Source organism: Lissotriton vulgaris, chromosome 8, assembly GCF_964263255.1.
Source record: "Lissotriton vulgaris chromosome 8, aLisVul1.2, whole genome shotgun sequence".
NCBI classification, from domain to species: Eukaryota; Metazoa; Chordata; class Amphibia; order Caudata; family Salamandridae; genus Lissotriton; species Lissotriton vulgaris.
In genome coordinates this window covers 153,883,106-153,898,383 of record NC_141696.1, presented here as the reverse complement: position 1 = coordinate 153,898,383, position 15,278 = coordinate 153,883,106, and the positions used below count along the sequence as shown (strand labels likewise).

The window sequence follows — 15,278 nt, the reverse complement described above, 5'->3', positions numbered from 1 at the left end:
TATGCCCTGGCCAGACAGGCCATGCAAATATGGAAGAATGCCTAGCATCTGGTAGACAGTTGGACTCCAGCACACTTACGGCAATTTCCTCAGGGCTGTGATCAGGGGCTGCTTAGATTTGCGTATTCCACCCTATGTTGTGACATTGAAATTCCTTGTTGAATTTGCTTTAGCTAGCCAAGAGGTGGCTGTTGACTCAATTTCAAAGCAGCTTTGGGCCTTTCAAGTGGCTGGTTAATAGCACTTTCTCTTTGTACGCCTTAAAGGTCTAAAGAGTTCTTCATAGGTACTGCTCTCTATGGATTGTTCAAAGATCTGTTGGAAGTACTTATAATAGGATAAATAAATTGAGGGCATGCCTTTTCGGTACCCCACTTGCATGGCTGTCTGGCCTGTGGAAGGTTCCACAATTGCAAGTCAGGATGGCCGAGTGGTCTAAGGCGCTGCGTTCAGGTCGCAGTCTCTTCTGGAGGCGTGGGTTCAAATCCCACTTCTGACAATTGTGTGTTTGCTCTACTTTTTTCTTGAGAGAGAAAAAATCTGATCATTTCCCTCACATGGGCTTATATGGTTGTCTACTTGGAAAAGTGCAGTGAGTTTTTTTCTTGCTCTAGCCACTCATGACCTAAGATGTGTGCTTTTTTTGGTTCACAATATCTTTCCCTCTCTGTAGATGATCAAGCAAATGTGGTCAGGATGGCCGAGTGGTCTAAGGCGCTGCGTTAAAGCCGCAGTCTCTCCTGGAGGCGTGGGTTCGAATCCCACTTCTGACAAAACTTTAAGTCCATTTTGTCTCTGAGTTCTTTTAGAATCTCAGCTAAAAATTGGCAGTGCATATAATATCTGAATAAGTAACAAACTTCAGTTTCAACTGCAAATTAATTTGCCCAATTCTGTCTTCAAGCTCGTATAATATTCTTCTAGCACTCGTGGTGTTTTATGTGTTTTTTGGGGGGTGCTTAAAAAGTCCCTTTTATTAATGAAATGGGTTACATTCAGTCTTGTGATATTTTTGGTTTCCAATAAGTAGATTGTTAATTTTATGTAACCTAATTTTCTAATGCTCCATTCAAGAGATGTTTCCAATATGAAATGCAGAGCAAGGGGAAAGAGCACAAGTGATAGAGCGAGTGAGTGAGAAGGGGTGTTGAGGAAGGAGAGAATGAAACAAAGACAGAGTGAGTGAACGGCAGGTAGGCCTAGAAGAGGAGACTAGAAGTGAAGGCGACATACTTTTCCATGCTTTTGACCTCCCACCCATCCCAAACCGACCACAAACGTACCATCTATGCAACGTTGGTATGCAGAAATTCACGCCTCAGCCAGTGAGGGTAAGTCCCAGGCCAGGGGCTAGAGAGCAAAAGACTGCATGTGCTCAGAAGTTCCCTGCTAGGGACAGTTGATCTGAAACAAGGTCTGCTCTCTTGTATCCAGCAAGGATCTAGAAATCCTGCATGAATCTGCAAGGCACAATGACAGCATACATTTGCATAATATGCCCCACCTTCTGCCTTCCTACTTCCTGTGCAGTAGTTGTTTGTGTAGAGAGAGAGGTCGCAGGCAAGGTAATTTTGTGAGTAGGATACAGGACCCTAAATAGCTGGTGAGAGGTATGAGGTATTTTAAAAGCATAAAAATTGTACACCTGTGAAATGAAATGCTTTCACATGTGATCTTCTGTGTTTATTGTCCTGTGCATAAAGTTACACCTTGTGTTTGAAGGTTTAAAATATTTCAGGCTTGCAAGGAGGCAGAAATTTCTGAGTGACTTTTATACATTTCTTAAGACTCTGCACTGTCAGGATGGCCGAGTGGTCTAAGGCGCTGTGTTTAGGCCGCAGTCTCCTCTGGAGAAGTGGGTTCGAATCCCACTTCTGACATGACTTTTGGAGATGTAATCTCCTTTTTCAGGTTAACATCTGATGGAAGTTGCATCTGTTGGTCTTCACCTGGGATGTGATTCCGTCCTCATCTAGTCAAGAGAGCTGGGGTTTCTCATATATTTCGGTTGTATAAACTCTTGCTGACAAAGTGCAGTCCTTACTATATGAGCATAGGACCCATGTAAGAGCTCATCTGGAAGAGTCATGCTCTTGTATGCCCTGGCCAGACAGGCCATGCAAATATGGAAGAATGCCTAGCATCTGGTAGACAGTTGGACTCCAGCACACTTACGGCAATTTCCTCAGGGCTGTGATCAGGGGCTGCTTAGATTTGCGTATTCCACCCTATGTTGTGACATTGAAATTCCTTGTTGAATTTGCTTTAGCTAGCCAAGAGGTGGCTGTTGACTCAATTTCAAAGCAGCTTTGGGCCTTTCAAGTGGCTGGTTAATAGCACTTTCTCTTTGTACGCCTTAAAGGTCTAAAGAGTTCTTCATAGGTACTGCTCTCTATGGATTGTTCAAAGAGCTGTTGGAAGTACTTATAATAGGATAAATAAATTGAGGGCATGCCTTTTCGGTACCCCACTTGCATGGCTGTCTGGCCTGTGGAAGGTTCCACAAACGCAAGTCAGGATGGCCGAGTGGTCTAAGGCGCTAGGTTCAGGTCGCAGTCTCTTCTGGAGGCGTGGGTTCAAATCCCACTTCTGACAATTGTGTGTTTAATCTACTTTTTTCTTTGGAGAGAAAAAATCAGATCATTTCCCTCACATGGGCTTATATGGTTGTCTACTTGGAAAAGTGCAATGAGTTTTTTTCTTGCTCTAGCCACTCATGACCTAAGTTGTGTGCTTTTTTTGGTTCACAATATCTTTCCCTCTCTGTAGATGATCAAGCAAATGTGGTCAGGATGGCCGAGTGGTCTAAGGCGCTTCGTTAAGGCCGCAGTCTCTCCTGGAGGCGTGGGTTCGAATCCCACTTCTGACAAAACTTTAAGTCCATTTTGTCTCTGAGTTCTTTTAGAATCTCAGCTAAAAATTGGCAGTGCATATAATATCTGAATAAGTAACAAACTTCAGTTTCAACTGCAAATTAATTTGCCCAATTCTGTCTTCAAGCTCGTATAATATTCTTCTAGCACTCGTGGTGTTTTATGTGTTTTTTGGGGGGTGCTTAAAAAGTCCCTTTTATTAATGAAATGGGTTACATTCAGTCTTGTGATATTTTTGGTTTCCAATAAGTAGATTGTTAATTTTATGTAACCTCATTTTCTAATGCTCCATTCAAGAGATGTTTCCACTATGAAATGCAGAGCAAGGGGAAAGAGCACAAGTGATAGAGCGAGTGAGTGAGAAGGGGTGTTGAGGAAGGAGAGAATGAAACAAAGACAGAGTGAGTGAACGACAGGTAGGCCTAGAAGAGGAGACTAGAAGTGAAGGCGACATACTTTTCCATGCTTTTGACCTCCCACCCATCCCAAACCGACCACAAACGTACCATCTATGCAACGTTGGTATGCAGAAATTCACGCCTCAGCCAGTGAGGGTAAGTCCCAGGCCTGGGGCTAGAGAGCAAAAGACTGCATGTGCTCAGACGTTCCCTGCTAGGGACAGTTGATCTGAAACAAGGTCTGCTCTCTTGTATCCAGCAAGGATCTAGAAATCCTGCATGAATCTGCAAGGCACAATGACAGCATACATTTGCATAATATGCCCCACCTTCTGCCTTCCTACTTCCTGTGCAGTAGTTGTTTGTGTAGAGAGAGAGGTCGCAGGCAAGGTAATTTTGTGAGTAGGATACAGGACCCTAAATAGATGGTGAGAGGTATGAGGTATTCTAAAAGCATAAAAATTGTACACCTGTGAAATGAAATGCTTTCACATGTGATCTTCTGTGTTTATTGTCCTGTGCATAAAGTTGCACCTTGTGTTTGAAGGTTTAAATTATTTCAGGCTTGCATGGAGGCAGAAATTTCTGAGTGACTTTTATACATTTCTTAAGACTCTGCACTGTCAGGATGGCCGAGTGGTCTAAGGTGCTGTGTTTAGGCCGCAGTCTCCTCTGGAGGCGTGGGTTCGAATCCCACTTCTGACATGACTTTTGGAGATGTAATCTCCTTTTTCAGGTTAACATCTGATGGAAGTTGCATCTGTTGGTCTTCACCTGGGATGTGATTCCGTCCTCATCTAGTCAAGAGAGCTGGGGTTTCTCATATATTTCGGTTGTATAAAGTCTTGCTGACAAAGTGCAGTCCTTACTATATGAGCATAGGACCCATGTAAGAGCTCATCTGGAAGAGTCATGCTCTTGTATGCCCTGGCCAGACAGGCCATGCAAATATGGAAGAATGCCTAGCATCTGGTAGACAGTTGGACTCCAGCACACTTACGGCAATTTCCTCAGGGCTGTGATCAGGGGCTGCTTAGATTTGCGTATTCCACCCTATGTTGTGACATTGAAATTCCTTGTTGAATTTGCTTTAGCTAGCCAAGAGGTGGCTGTTGACTCAATTTCAAAGCAGCTTTGGGCCTTTCAAGTGGCTGGTTAATAGCACTTTCTCTTTGTACGCCTTAAAGGTCTAAAGAGTTCTTCATAGGTACTGCTCTCTATGGATTGTTCAAAGATCTGTTGGAAGTACTTATAATAGGATAAATAAATTGAGGGCATGCCTTTTCGGTACCCCACTTGCATGGCTGTCTGGCCTGTGGAAGGTTCCACAAATGCAAGTCAGGATGGCCGAGTGGTCTAAGGCGCTGCGTTCAGGTCGCAGTCTCTTCTGGAGGCGTGGGTTCAAATCCCACTTCTGACAATTGTGTGTTTACTCTACTTTTTTCTTGGGAGAGAAAAAATCAGATCATTTCCCTCACATGGGCTTATATGGTTGTCTACTTGGAAAAGTGCAGTGAGTTTTTTTCTTGCTCTAGCCACTCATGACCTAAGTTGTGTGCTTTTTTTGGTTCACAATATCTTTCCCTCTCTGTAGATGATCAAGCAAATGTGGTCAGGATGGCCGAGTGGTCTAAGGCGCTGCGTTAAGGCCGCAGTCTCTCCTGGAGGCGTGGGTTCGAATCCCACTTCTGACGAAACTTTAAGTCCATTTTGTCTCTGAGTTCTTTTAGAATCTCAGCTAAAAATTGGCAGTGCATATAATATCTGAATAAGTAACAAACTTCAGTTTCAACTGCAAATTAATTTGCCCAATTCTGTCTTCAAGCTCGTATAATATTCTTCTAGCACTCGTGGTGTTTTATGTGTTTTTTGGGGGGTGCTTAAAAAGTCCCTTTTATTAATGAAATGGGTTAAATTCAGTCTTGTGATATTTTTGGTTTCCAATAAGTAGATTGTTAATTTTATGTAACCTCATTTTCTAATGCTCCATTCAAGAGATGTTTCCACTATGAAATGCAGAGCAAGGGGAAAGAGCACAAGTGATAGAGCGAGTGAGTGAGAAGGGGTGTTGAGGAAGGAGAGAATGAAACAAAGACAGAGTGAGTGAACGGCAGGTAGGCCTAGAAGAGGAGACTAGAAGTGAAGGCGACATACTTTTCCCTGCTTTTGACCTCCCACCCATCCCAAACCGACCACAAACGTACCATCTATGCAACGTTGGTATGCAGAAATTCACGCCTCAGCCAGTGAGGGTAAGTCCCAGGCCAGGGGCTAGAGAGCAAAAGACTGCATGTGCTCAGACGTTCCCTGCTAGGGACAGTTGATCTGAAACAAGGTCTGCTCTCTTGTATCCAGCAAGGATCTAGAAATCCTGCATGAATCTGCAAGGCACAATGACAGCATACATTTGCATAATATGCCCCACCTTCTGCCTTCCTACTTCCTGTGCAGTAGTTGTTTGTGTAGAGAGAGAGGTCGCAGGCAAGGTAATTTTGTGAGTAGGATACAGGACCCTAAATAGCTGGTGAGAGGTATGAGGTATTTTAAAAGCATAAAAATTGTACACCTGTGAAATGAAATGCTTTCACATGTGATCTTCTGTGTTTATTGTCCTGTGCATAAAGTTGCACCTTGTGTTTGAAGGTTTAAATTATTTCAGGCTTGCATGGAGGCAGAAATTTCTGAGTGACTTTTATACATTTCTTAAGACTCTGCACTGTCAGGATGGCCGAGTGGTCTAAGGCGCTGTGTTTAGGCTGCAGTCTCCTCTGGAGGCGTGGGTTCGAATCCCACTTCTGACATGACTTTTGGAGATGTAATCTCCTTTTTCAGGTTAACATCTGATGGAAGTTGCATCTGTTGGTCTTCACCTGGGATGTGATTCCGTCCTCATCTAGTCAAGAGAGCTGGGGTTTCTCATATATTTCGGTTGTATAAAGTCTTGCTGACAAAGTGCAGTCCTTACTATATGAGCATAGGACCCATGTAATAGCTCATCTGGAAGAGTCATGCTCTTGTATGCCCTGGCCAGACAGGCCATGCAAATATGGAAGAATGCCTAGCATCTGGTAGACAGTTGGACTCCAGCACACTTACGGCAATTTCCTCAGGGCTGTGATCAGGGGCTGCTTAGATTTGCGTATTCCACCCTATGTTGTGACATTGAAATTCCTTGTTGAATTTGCTTTATCTAGCCAAGAGGTGGCTGTTGACTCAATTTCAAAGCAGCTTTGGGCCTTTCAAGTGGCTGGTTAATAGCACTTTCTCTTTGTACGCCTTAAAGGTCTAAAGAGTTCTTCATAGGTACTGCTCTCTATGGATTGTTCAAAGATCTGTTGGAAGTACTTATAATAGGATAAATAAATTGAGGGCATGCCTTTTCGGTACCCCACTTGCATGGCTGTCTGGCCTGTGGAAGGTTCCACAAATGCAAGTCAGGATGGCCGAGTGGTCTAAGGCGCTGCGTTCAGGTCGCAGTCTCTTCTGGAGGCGTGGGTTCAAATCCCACTTCTGACAATTGTGTGTTTACTCTACTTTTTTCTTGGGAGAGAAAAAATCAGATCATTTCCCTCACATGGGCTTATATGGTTGTCTACTTGGAAAAGTGCAGTGAGTTTTTTTCTTGCTCTAGCCACTCATGACCTAAGTTGTGTGCTTTTTTTGGTTCACAATATCTTTCCCTCTCTGTAGATGATCAAGCAAATGTGGTCAGGATGGCCGAGTGGTCTAAGGCGCTGCGTTAAGGCCGCAGTCTCTCCTGGAGGCGTGGGTTCGAATCCCACTTCTGACAAAACTTTAAGTCCATTTTGTCTCTGAGTTCTTTTAGAATCTCAGCTAAAAATTGGCAGTGCATATAATATCTGAATAAGTAACAAACTTCAGTTTCAAATGCAAATTAATTTGCCCAATTCTGTCTTCAAGCTCGTATAATATTCTTCTAGCACTCGTCGTGTTTTATGTGTTTTTTGGGGGGTGCTTAAAAAGTCCCTTTTATTAATGAAATGGGTTACATTCAGTCTTGTGATATTTTTGGTTTCCAATAAGTAGATTGTTAATTTTATGTAACCTCATTTTCTAATGCTCCATTCAAGAGATGTTTCCACTATGAAATGCAGAGCAAGGGGAAAGAGCACAAGTGATAGAGCGAGTAATTGAGAAGGGGTGTTGAGGAAGGAGAGAATGAAACAAAGACAGAGTGAGTGAACGGCAGGTAGGCCTAGAAGAGGAGACTAGAAGTGAAGGCGACATACTTTTCCCTGCTTTTGACCTCCCACCCATCCCAAACCGACCACAAACGTACCATCTATGCAACGTTGGTATGCAGAAATTCACGCCTCAGCCAGTGAGGGTAAGTCCCAGGCCTGGGGCTAGAGAGCAAAAGACTGCATGTGCTCAGACGTTCCCTGCTAGGGACAGTTGATCTGAAACAAGGTCTGCTCTCTTGTATCCAGCAAGGATCTAGAAATCCTGCATGAATCTGCAAGGCACAATGACAGCATACATTTGCATAATATGCCCCACCTTCTGCCTTCCTACTTCCTGTGCAGTAGTTGTTTGTGTAGAGAGAGAGGTCGCAGGCAAGGTAATTTTGTGAGTAGGATACAGGACCCTAAATAGATGGTGAGAGGTATGAGGTATTCTAAAAGCATAAAAATTGTACACCTGTGAAATGAAATGCTTTCACATGTGATCTTCTGTGTTTATTGTCCTGTGCATAAAGTTGCACCTTGTGTTTGAAGGTTTAAATTATTTCAGGCTTGCATGGAGGCAGAAATTTCTGAGTGACTTTTATACATTTCTTAAGACTCTGCACTGTCAGGATGGCCGAGTGGTCTAAGGCGCTGTGTTTAGGCCGCAGTCTCCTCTGGAGGCGTGGGTTCGAATCCCACTTCTGACATGACTTTTGGAGATGTAATCTCCTTTTTCAGGTTAACATCTGATGGAAGTTGCATCTGTTGGTCTTCACCTGGGATGTGATTCCGTCCTCATCTAGTCAAGAGAGCTGGGGTTTCTCATATATTTCGGTTGTATAAAGTCTTGCTGACAAAGTGCAGTCCTTACTATATGAGCATAGGACCCATGTAAGAGCTCATCTGGAAGAGTCATGCTCTTGTATGCCCTGGCCAGACAGGCCATGCAAATATGGAAGAATGCCTAGCATCTGGTAGACAGTTGGACTCCAGCACACTTACGGCAATTTCCTCAGGGCTGTGATCAGGGGCTGCTTAGATTTGCGTATTCCACCCTATGTTGTGACATTGAAATTCCTTGTTGAATTTGCTTTAGCTAGCCAAGAGGTGGCTGTTGACTCAATTTCAAAGCAGCTTTGGGCCTTTCAAGTGGCTGGTTAATAGCACTTTCTCTTTGTACGCCTTAAAGGTCTAAAGAGTTCTTCATAGGTACTGCTCTCTATGGATTGTTCAAAGATCTGTTGGAAGTACTTATATTAGGATAAATAAATTGAGGGCATGCCTTTTCGGTACCCCACTTGCATGGCTGTCTGGCCTGTAGAAGGTTCCACAAATGCAATTCAGGATGGCCGAGTGGTCTAAGGCGCTGCGTTCAGGTCGCAGTCTCTTCTGGAGGCGTGGGTTCAAATCCCACTTCTGACAATTGTGTGTTTACTCTACTTTTTTCTTGAGAGAGAAAAAATCTGATCATTTCCCTCACATGGGCTTATATGGTTGTCTACTTGGAAAAGTGCAGTGAGTTTTTTTCTTGCTCTAGCCACTCATGACCTAAGATGTGTGCTTTTTTTGGTTCACAATATCTTTCTCTCTCTGTAGATGATCAAGCACATGTGGTCAGGATGGCCGAGTGGTCTAAGGCGCTGCGTTAAGGCCGCAGTCTCTCCTGGAGGCGTGGGTTCGAATCCCACTTCTGACAAAACTTTAAGTCCATTTTGTCTCTGAGTTCTTTTAGAATCTCAGCTAAAAATTGGCAGTGCATATAATATCTGAATAAGTAACAAACTTCAGTTTCAACTGCAAATTAATTTGCCCAATTCTGTCTTCAAGCTCGTATAATATTCTTCTAGCACTCGTGGTGTTTTATGTGTTTTTTGGGGGGTGCTTAAAAAGTCCCTTTTATTAATGAAATGGGTTACATTCAGTCTTGTGATATTTTTGGTTTCCAATAAGTAGATTGTTAATTTTATGTAACCTCATTTTCTAATGCTCCATTCAAGAGATGTTTCCACTATGAAATGCAGAGCAAGGGGAAAGAGCACAAGTGATAGAGCGAGTGAGTGAGAAGGGGTGTTGAGGAAGGAGAGAATGAAACAAAGACAGAGTGAGTGAACGGCAGGTAGGCCTAGAAGAGGAGACTAGAAGTGAAGGCGACATACTTTTCCCTGCTTTTGACCTCCCACCCATCCCAAACCGACCACAAACGTACCATCTATGCAACGTTGGTATGCAGAAATTCACGCCTCAGCCAGTGAGGTTAAGTCCCAGGCCAGGGGCTAGAGAGCAAAAGACTGCATGTGCTCAGACGTTCCCTGCTAGGGACAGTTGATCTGAAACAAGGTCTGCTCTCTTGTATCCAGCAAGGATCTAGAAATCCTGCATGAATCTGCAAGGCACAATGACAGCATACATTTGCATAATATGCCCCACCTTCTGCCTTCCTACTTCCTGTGCAGTAGTTGTTTGTGTAGAGAGAGAGGTCGCAGGCAAGGTAATTTTGTGAGTAGGATACAGGACCCTAAATAGCTGGTGAGAGGTATGAGGTATTTTAAAAGCATACAAATTGTACACCTGTGAAATGAAATGCTTTCACATGTGATCTTCTGTGTTTATTGTCCTGTGCATAAAGTTGCACCTTGTGTTTGAAGGTTTAAATTATTTCAGGCTTGCATGGAGGCAGAAATTTCTGAGTGACTTTTATACATTTCTTAAGACTCTGCACTGTCAGTATGGCCGAGTGGTCTAAGGCGCTGTGTTTAGGCCGCAGTCTCCTCTGGAGGCGTGGGTTCGAATCCCACTTCTGACATGACTTTTGGAGATGTAATCTCCTTTTTCAGGTTAACATCTGATGGAAGTTGCATCTGTTGGTCTTCACCTGGGATGTGATTCCGTCCTCATCTAGTCAAGAGAGCTGGGGTTTCTCATATATTTCGGTTGTATAAAGTCTTGCTGACAAAGTGCAGTCCTTACTATATGAGCATAGGACCCATGTAAGAGCTCATCTGGAAGAGTCATGCTCTTGTATGCCCTGGCCAGACAGGCCATGCAAATATGGAAGAATGCCTAGCATCTGGTAGACAGTTGGACTCCAGCACACTTACGGCAATTTCCTCAGGGCTGTGATCAGGGGCTGCTTAGATTTGCGTATTCCACCCTATGTTGTGACATTGAAATTCCTTGTTGAATTTGCTTTAGCTAGCCAAGAGGTGGCTGTTGACTCAATTTCAAAGCAGCTTTGGGCCTTTCAAGTGACTGGTTAATAGCACTTTCTCTTTGTACGCCTTAAAGGTCTAAAGAGTTCTTCATAGGTACTGCTCTCTATGGATTGTTCAAAGATCTGTTGGAAGTACTTATAATAGGATAAATAAATTGAGGGCATGCCTTTTCGGTACCCCACTTGCATGGCTGTCTGGCCTGTGGAAGGTTCCACAAATGCAAGTCAGGATGGCCGAGTGGTCTAAGGCGCTGCGTTCAGCTCGCAGTCTCTTCTGGAGGCGTGGGTTCAAATCCCACTTCTGACAATTGTGTGTTTACTGTACTTTTTTCTTGAGATCTGATCATTTCCCTCACATGGGCTTATATGGTTGTCTACTTGGAAAAGTGCAGTGAGTTTTTTTCTTGCTCTAGCCACTCATGACCTAAGATGTGTGCTTTTTTTGGTTCACAATATCTTTCCCTCTCTGTAGATGATCAAGCAAACGTGGTCAGGATGGCCGAGTGGTCTAAGGCGCTGCGTTAAGGCCGCAGTCTCTCCTGGAGGCGTGGGTTCGAATCCCACTTCTGACAAAACTTTAAGTCCATTTTGTCTCTGAGTTCTTTTAGAATCTCAGCTAAAAATTGGCAGTGCATATAATATCTGAATAAGTAACAAACTTCAGTTTCAACTGCAAATTAATTTGCCCAATTCTGTCTTCAAGCTCGTATAATATTCTTCTAGCACTCGTGGTGTTTTATGTGTTTTTTGGGGGGTGCTTAAAAAGTCCCTTTTATTAATGAAATGGGTTACATTCAGTCTTGTGATATTTTTGGTTTCCAATAAGTAGATTGTTAATTTTATGTAACCTCATTTTCTAATGCTCCATTCAAGAGATGTTTCCACTATGAAATGCAGAGCAAGGGGAAAGAGCACAAGTGATAGAGCGAGTGAGTGAGAAGGGGTGTTGAGGAAGGAGAGAATGAAACAAAGACAGAGTGAGTGAACGGCAGGTAGGCCTAGAAGAGGAGACTAGAAGTGAAGGCGACATACTTTTCCCTGCTTTTGACCTCCCACCCATCCCAAACCGACCACAAACGTACCATCTATGCAACGTTGGTATGCAGAAATTCACGCCTCAGCCAGTGAGGTTAAGTCCCAGGCCAGGGGCTAGAGAGCAAAAGACTGCATGTGCTCAGACGTTCCCTGCTAGGGACAGTTGATCTGAAACAAGGTCTGCTCTCTTGTATCCAGCAAGGATCTAGAAATCCTGCATGAATCTGCAAGGCACAATGACAGCATACATTTGCATAATATGCCCCACCTTCTGCCTTCCTACTTCCTGTGCAGTAGTTGTTTGTGTAGAGAGAGAGGTCGCAGGCAAGGTAATTTTGTGAGTAGGATACAGGACCCTAAATAGCTGGTGAGAGGTATGAGGTATTTTAAAAGCATACAAATTGTACACCTGTGAAATGAAATGCTTTCACATGTGATCTTCTGTGTTTATTGTCCTGTGCATAAAGTTGCACCTTGTGTTTGAAGGTTTAAATTATTTCAGGCTTGCATGGAGGCAGAAATTTCTGAGTGACTTTTATACATTTCTTAAGACTCTGCACTGTCAGTATGGCCGAGTGGTCTAAGGCGCTGTGTTTAGGCCGCAGTCTCCTCTGGAGGCGTGGGTTCGAATCCCACTTCTGACATGACTTTTGGAGATGTAATCTCCTTTTTCAGGTTAACATCTGATGGAAGTTGCATCTGTTGGTCTTCACCTGGGATGTGATTCCGTCCTCATCTAGTCAAGAGAGCTGGGGTTTCTCATATATTTCGGTTGTATAAAGTCTTGCTGACAAAGTGCAGTCCTTACTATATGAGCATAGGACCCATGTAAGAGCTCATCTGGAAGAGTCATGCTCTTGTATGCCCTGGCCAGACAGGCCATGCAAATATGGAAGAATGCCTAGCATCTGGTAGACAGTTGGACTCCAGCACACTTACGGCAATTTCCTCAGGGCTGTGATCAGGGGCTGCTTAGATTTGCGTATTCCACCCTATGTTGTGACATTGAAATTCCTTGTTGAATTTGCTTTAGCTAGCCAAGAGGTGGCTGTTGACTCAATTTCAAAGCAGCTTTGGGCCTTTCAAGTGACTGGTTAATAGCACTTTCTCTTTGTACGCCTTAAAGGTCTAAAGAGTTCTTCATAGGTACTGCTCTCTATGGATTGTTCAAAGATCTGTTGGAAGTACTTATAATAGGATAAATAAATTGAGGGCATGCCTTTTCGGTACCCCACTTGCATGGCTGTCTGGCCTGTGGAAGGTTCCACAAATGCAAGTCAGGATGGCCGAGTGGTCTAAGGCGCTGCGTTCAGCTCGCAGTCTCTTCTGGAGGCGTGGGTTCAAATCCCACTTCTGACAATTGTGTGTTTACTGTACTTTTTTCTTGAGATCTGATCATTTCCCTCACATGGGCTTATATGGTTGTCTACTTGGAAAAGTGCAGTGAGTTTTTTTCTTGCTCTAGCCACTCATGACCTAAGATGTGTGCTTTTTTTGGTTCACAATATCTTTCCCTCTCTGTAGATGATCAAGCAAACGTGGTCAGGATGGCCGAGTGGTCTAAGGCGCTGCGTTAAGGCCGCAGTCTCTCCTGGAGGCGTGGGTTCGAATCCCACTTCTGACAAAACTTTAAGTCCATTTTGTCTCTGAGTTCTTTTAGAATCTCAGCTAAAAATTGGCAGTGCATATAATATCTGAATAAGTAACAAACTTCAGTTTCAACTGCAAATTAATTTGCCCAATTCTGTCTTCAAGCTCGTATAATATTCTTCTAGCACTCGTGGTGTTTTATGTGTTTTTTGGGGGGTGCTTAAAAAGTCCCTTTTATTAATGAAATGGGTTACATTCAGTCTTGTGATATTTTTGGTTTCCAATAAGTAGATTGTTAATTTTATGTAACCTCATTTTCTAATGCTCCATTCAAGAGATGTTTCCACTATGAAATGCAGAGCAAGGGGAAAGAGCACAAGTGATAGAGCGAGTGAGTGAGAAGGGGTGTTGAGGAAGGAGAGAATGAAACAAAGACAGAGTGAGTGAACGGCAGGTAGGCCTAGAAGAGGAGACTAGAAGTGAAGGCGACATACTTTTCCCTGCTTTTGACCTCCCACCCATCCCAAACCGACCACAAACGTACCATCTATGCAACGTTGGTATGCAGAAATTCACGCCTCAGCCAGTGAGGGTAAGTCCCAGGCCAGGGGCTAGAGAGCAAAAGACTGCATGTGCTCAGACGTTCCCTGCTAGGGACAGTTGATCTGAAACAAGGTCTGCTCTCTTGTATCCAGAAAGGATCTAGAAATCCTGCATGAATCTGCAAGGCACAATGACAGCATACATTTGCATAATATGCCCCACCTTCTGCCTTCCTACTTCCTGTGCAGTAGTTGTTTGTGTAGAGAGAGAGGTCGCAGGCAAGGTAATTTTGTGAGTAGGATACAGGACCCTAAATAGCTGGTGAGAGGTATGAGGCATTCTAAAAGCATAAAAATTGTACACCTGTGAAATGAAATGCTTTCACATGTGATCTTCTGTGTTTATTGTCCTGTGCATAAAGTTGCACCTTGTGTTTGAAGGTTTAAATTATTTCAGGCTTGCATGGAGGCAGAAATTTCTGAGTGACTTTTATACATTTCTTAAGACTCTGCACTGTCAGGATGGCCGAGTGGTCTAAGGCGCTGTGTTTAGGCCGCAGTCTCCTCTGGAGGCGTGGGTTCGAATCCCACTTCTGACATGACTTTTGGAGATGTAATCTCCTTTTTCAGGTTAACATCTGATGGAAGTTGCATCTGTTGGTCTTCACCTGGGATGTGATTCCGTCCTCATCTAGTCAAGAGAGCTGGGGTTTCTCATATATTTCGGTTGTATAAAGTCTTGCTGACAAAGTGCAGTCCTTACTATATGAGCATAGGACCCATGTAAGAGCTCATCTGGAAGAGTCATGCTCTTGTATGCCCTGGCCAGACAGGCCATGCAAATATGGAAGAATGCCTAGCATCTGGTAGACAGTTGGACTCCAGCACACTTACGGCAATTTCCTCAGGGCTGTGATCAGGGGCTGCTTAGATTTGCGTATTCCACCCTATGTTGTGACATTGAAATTCCTTGTTGAATTTGCTTTAGCTAGCCAAGAGGTGGCTGTTGACTCAATTTCAAAGCAGCTTTGGGCCTTTCAAGTGGCTGGTTAATAGCACTTTCTCTTTGTACGCCTTAAAGGTCTAAAGAGTTCTTCATAGGTACTGCTCTCTATGGATTGTTCAAAGATCTGTTGGAAGTACTTATAATAGGATAAATAAATTGAGGGCATGCCTTTTCGGTACCCCACTTGCATGGCTGTCTGGCCTGTGGAAGAGTCCACAAATGCAAGTCAGGATGGCCGAGTGGTCTAAGGCGCTGCGTTCAGGTCGCAGTCTCTTCTGGAGGCGTGGGTTCAAATCCCACTTCTGACAATTGTGTGTTTACTCTACTTTTTTCTTGGGAGAGAAAAAATCAGATCATTTCCCTCACATGGGCTTATATGGTTGTCTACTGGGAAAAGTGCAGTGAGTTTTTTTCTTGCTCTAGCCACTCATGA

At 43.7% G+C, this 15,278-nt stretch overlaps 18 non-coding genes across 18 annotated transcripts; all 18 read left to right on the top strand.

Moving 5' to 3' along the window:
- Nucleotides 1-416: 416 nt before the first annotated feature.
- TRNAL-CAG (transfer RNA leucine (anticodon CAG)) lies at nucleotides 417-499 on the top strand. The gene has a single exon. It is a non-coding gene; the product is annotated as a tRNA-Leu (tRNA).
- Nucleotides 500-690: 191 nt separating this feature from the next.
- Nucleotides 691-773, top strand: TRNAF-AAA (transfer RNA phenylalanine (anticodon AAA)). The gene has a single exon. It is a non-coding gene; the product is annotated as a tRNA-Phe (tRNA).
- A 3,120-nt stretch (nucleotides 774-3,893) lies between these two features.
- TRNAL-UAG (transfer RNA leucine (anticodon UAG)) lies at nucleotides 3,894-3,976 on the top strand. The gene has a single exon. It is a non-coding gene; the product is annotated as a tRNA-Leu (tRNA).
- Nucleotides 3,977-4,608: 632 nt separating this feature from the next.
- TRNAL-CAG (transfer RNA leucine (anticodon CAG)) lies at nucleotides 4,609-4,691 on the top strand. Its single transcript has one exon. It is a non-coding gene; the product is annotated as a tRNA-Leu (tRNA).
- A 191-nt stretch (nucleotides 4,692-4,882) lies between these two features.
- On the top strand, nucleotides 4,883-4,965 carry TRNAL-AAG (transfer RNA leucine (anticodon AAG)). Its single transcript has one exon. It is a non-coding gene; the product is annotated as a tRNA-Leu (tRNA).
- Nucleotides 4,966-5,989: 1,024 nt separating this feature from the next.
- On the top strand, nucleotides 5,990-6,072 carry TRNAL-UAG (transfer RNA leucine (anticodon UAG)). The gene has a single exon. It is a non-coding gene; the product is annotated as a tRNA-Leu (tRNA).
- Nucleotides 6,073-6,704: 632 nt separating this feature from the next.
- Nucleotides 6,705-6,787, top strand: TRNAL-CAG (transfer RNA leucine (anticodon CAG)). The gene has a single exon. It is a non-coding gene; the product is annotated as a tRNA-Leu (tRNA).
- A 191-nt stretch (nucleotides 6,788-6,978) lies between these two features.
- On the top strand, nucleotides 6,979-7,061 carry TRNAL-AAG (transfer RNA leucine (anticodon AAG)). The gene has a single exon. It is a non-coding gene; the product is annotated as a tRNA-Leu (tRNA).
- Nucleotides 7,062-8,085: 1,024 nt separating this feature from the next.
- On the top strand, nucleotides 8,086-8,168 carry TRNAL-UAG (transfer RNA leucine (anticodon UAG)). The gene has a single exon. It is a non-coding gene; the product is annotated as a tRNA-Leu (tRNA).
- Nucleotides 8,169-9,074: 906 nt separating this feature from the next.
- TRNAL-AAG (transfer RNA leucine (anticodon AAG)) lies at nucleotides 9,075-9,157 on the top strand. The gene has a single exon. It is a non-coding gene; the product is annotated as a tRNA-Leu (tRNA).
- A 1,024-nt stretch (nucleotides 9,158-10,181) lies between these two features.
- TRNAL-UAG (transfer RNA leucine (anticodon UAG)) lies at nucleotides 10,182-10,264 on the top strand. Its single transcript has one exon. It is a non-coding gene; the product is annotated as a tRNA-Leu (tRNA).
- A 632-nt stretch (nucleotides 10,265-10,896) lies between these two features.
- Nucleotides 10,897-10,979, top strand: TRNAL-CAG (transfer RNA leucine (anticodon CAG)). The gene has a single exon. It is a non-coding gene; the product is annotated as a tRNA-Leu (tRNA).
- A 182-nt stretch (nucleotides 10,980-11,161) lies between these two features.
- On the top strand, nucleotides 11,162-11,244 carry TRNAL-AAG (transfer RNA leucine (anticodon AAG)). Its single transcript has one exon. It is a non-coding gene; the product is annotated as a tRNA-Leu (tRNA).
- A 1,024-nt stretch (nucleotides 11,245-12,268) lies between these two features.
- TRNAL-UAG (transfer RNA leucine (anticodon UAG)) lies at nucleotides 12,269-12,351 on the top strand. Its single transcript has one exon. It is a non-coding gene; the product is annotated as a tRNA-Leu (tRNA).
- Nucleotides 12,352-12,983: 632 nt separating this feature from the next.
- On the top strand, nucleotides 12,984-13,066 carry TRNAL-CAG (transfer RNA leucine (anticodon CAG)). Its single transcript has one exon. It is a non-coding gene; the product is annotated as a tRNA-Leu (tRNA).
- A 182-nt stretch (nucleotides 13,067-13,248) lies between these two features.
- TRNAL-AAG (transfer RNA leucine (anticodon AAG)) lies at nucleotides 13,249-13,331 on the top strand. Its single transcript has one exon. It is a non-coding gene; the product is annotated as a tRNA-Leu (tRNA).
- Nucleotides 13,332-14,355: 1,024 nt separating this feature from the next.
- On the top strand, nucleotides 14,356-14,438 carry TRNAL-UAG (transfer RNA leucine (anticodon UAG)). The gene has a single exon. It is a non-coding gene; the product is annotated as a tRNA-Leu (tRNA).
- A 632-nt stretch (nucleotides 14,439-15,070) lies between these two features.
- TRNAL-CAG (transfer RNA leucine (anticodon CAG)) lies at nucleotides 15,071-15,153 on the top strand. The gene has a single exon. It is a non-coding gene; the product is annotated as a tRNA-Leu (tRNA).
- The last annotated feature ends 125 nt before the right edge of the window (nucleotides 15,154-15,278 follow it).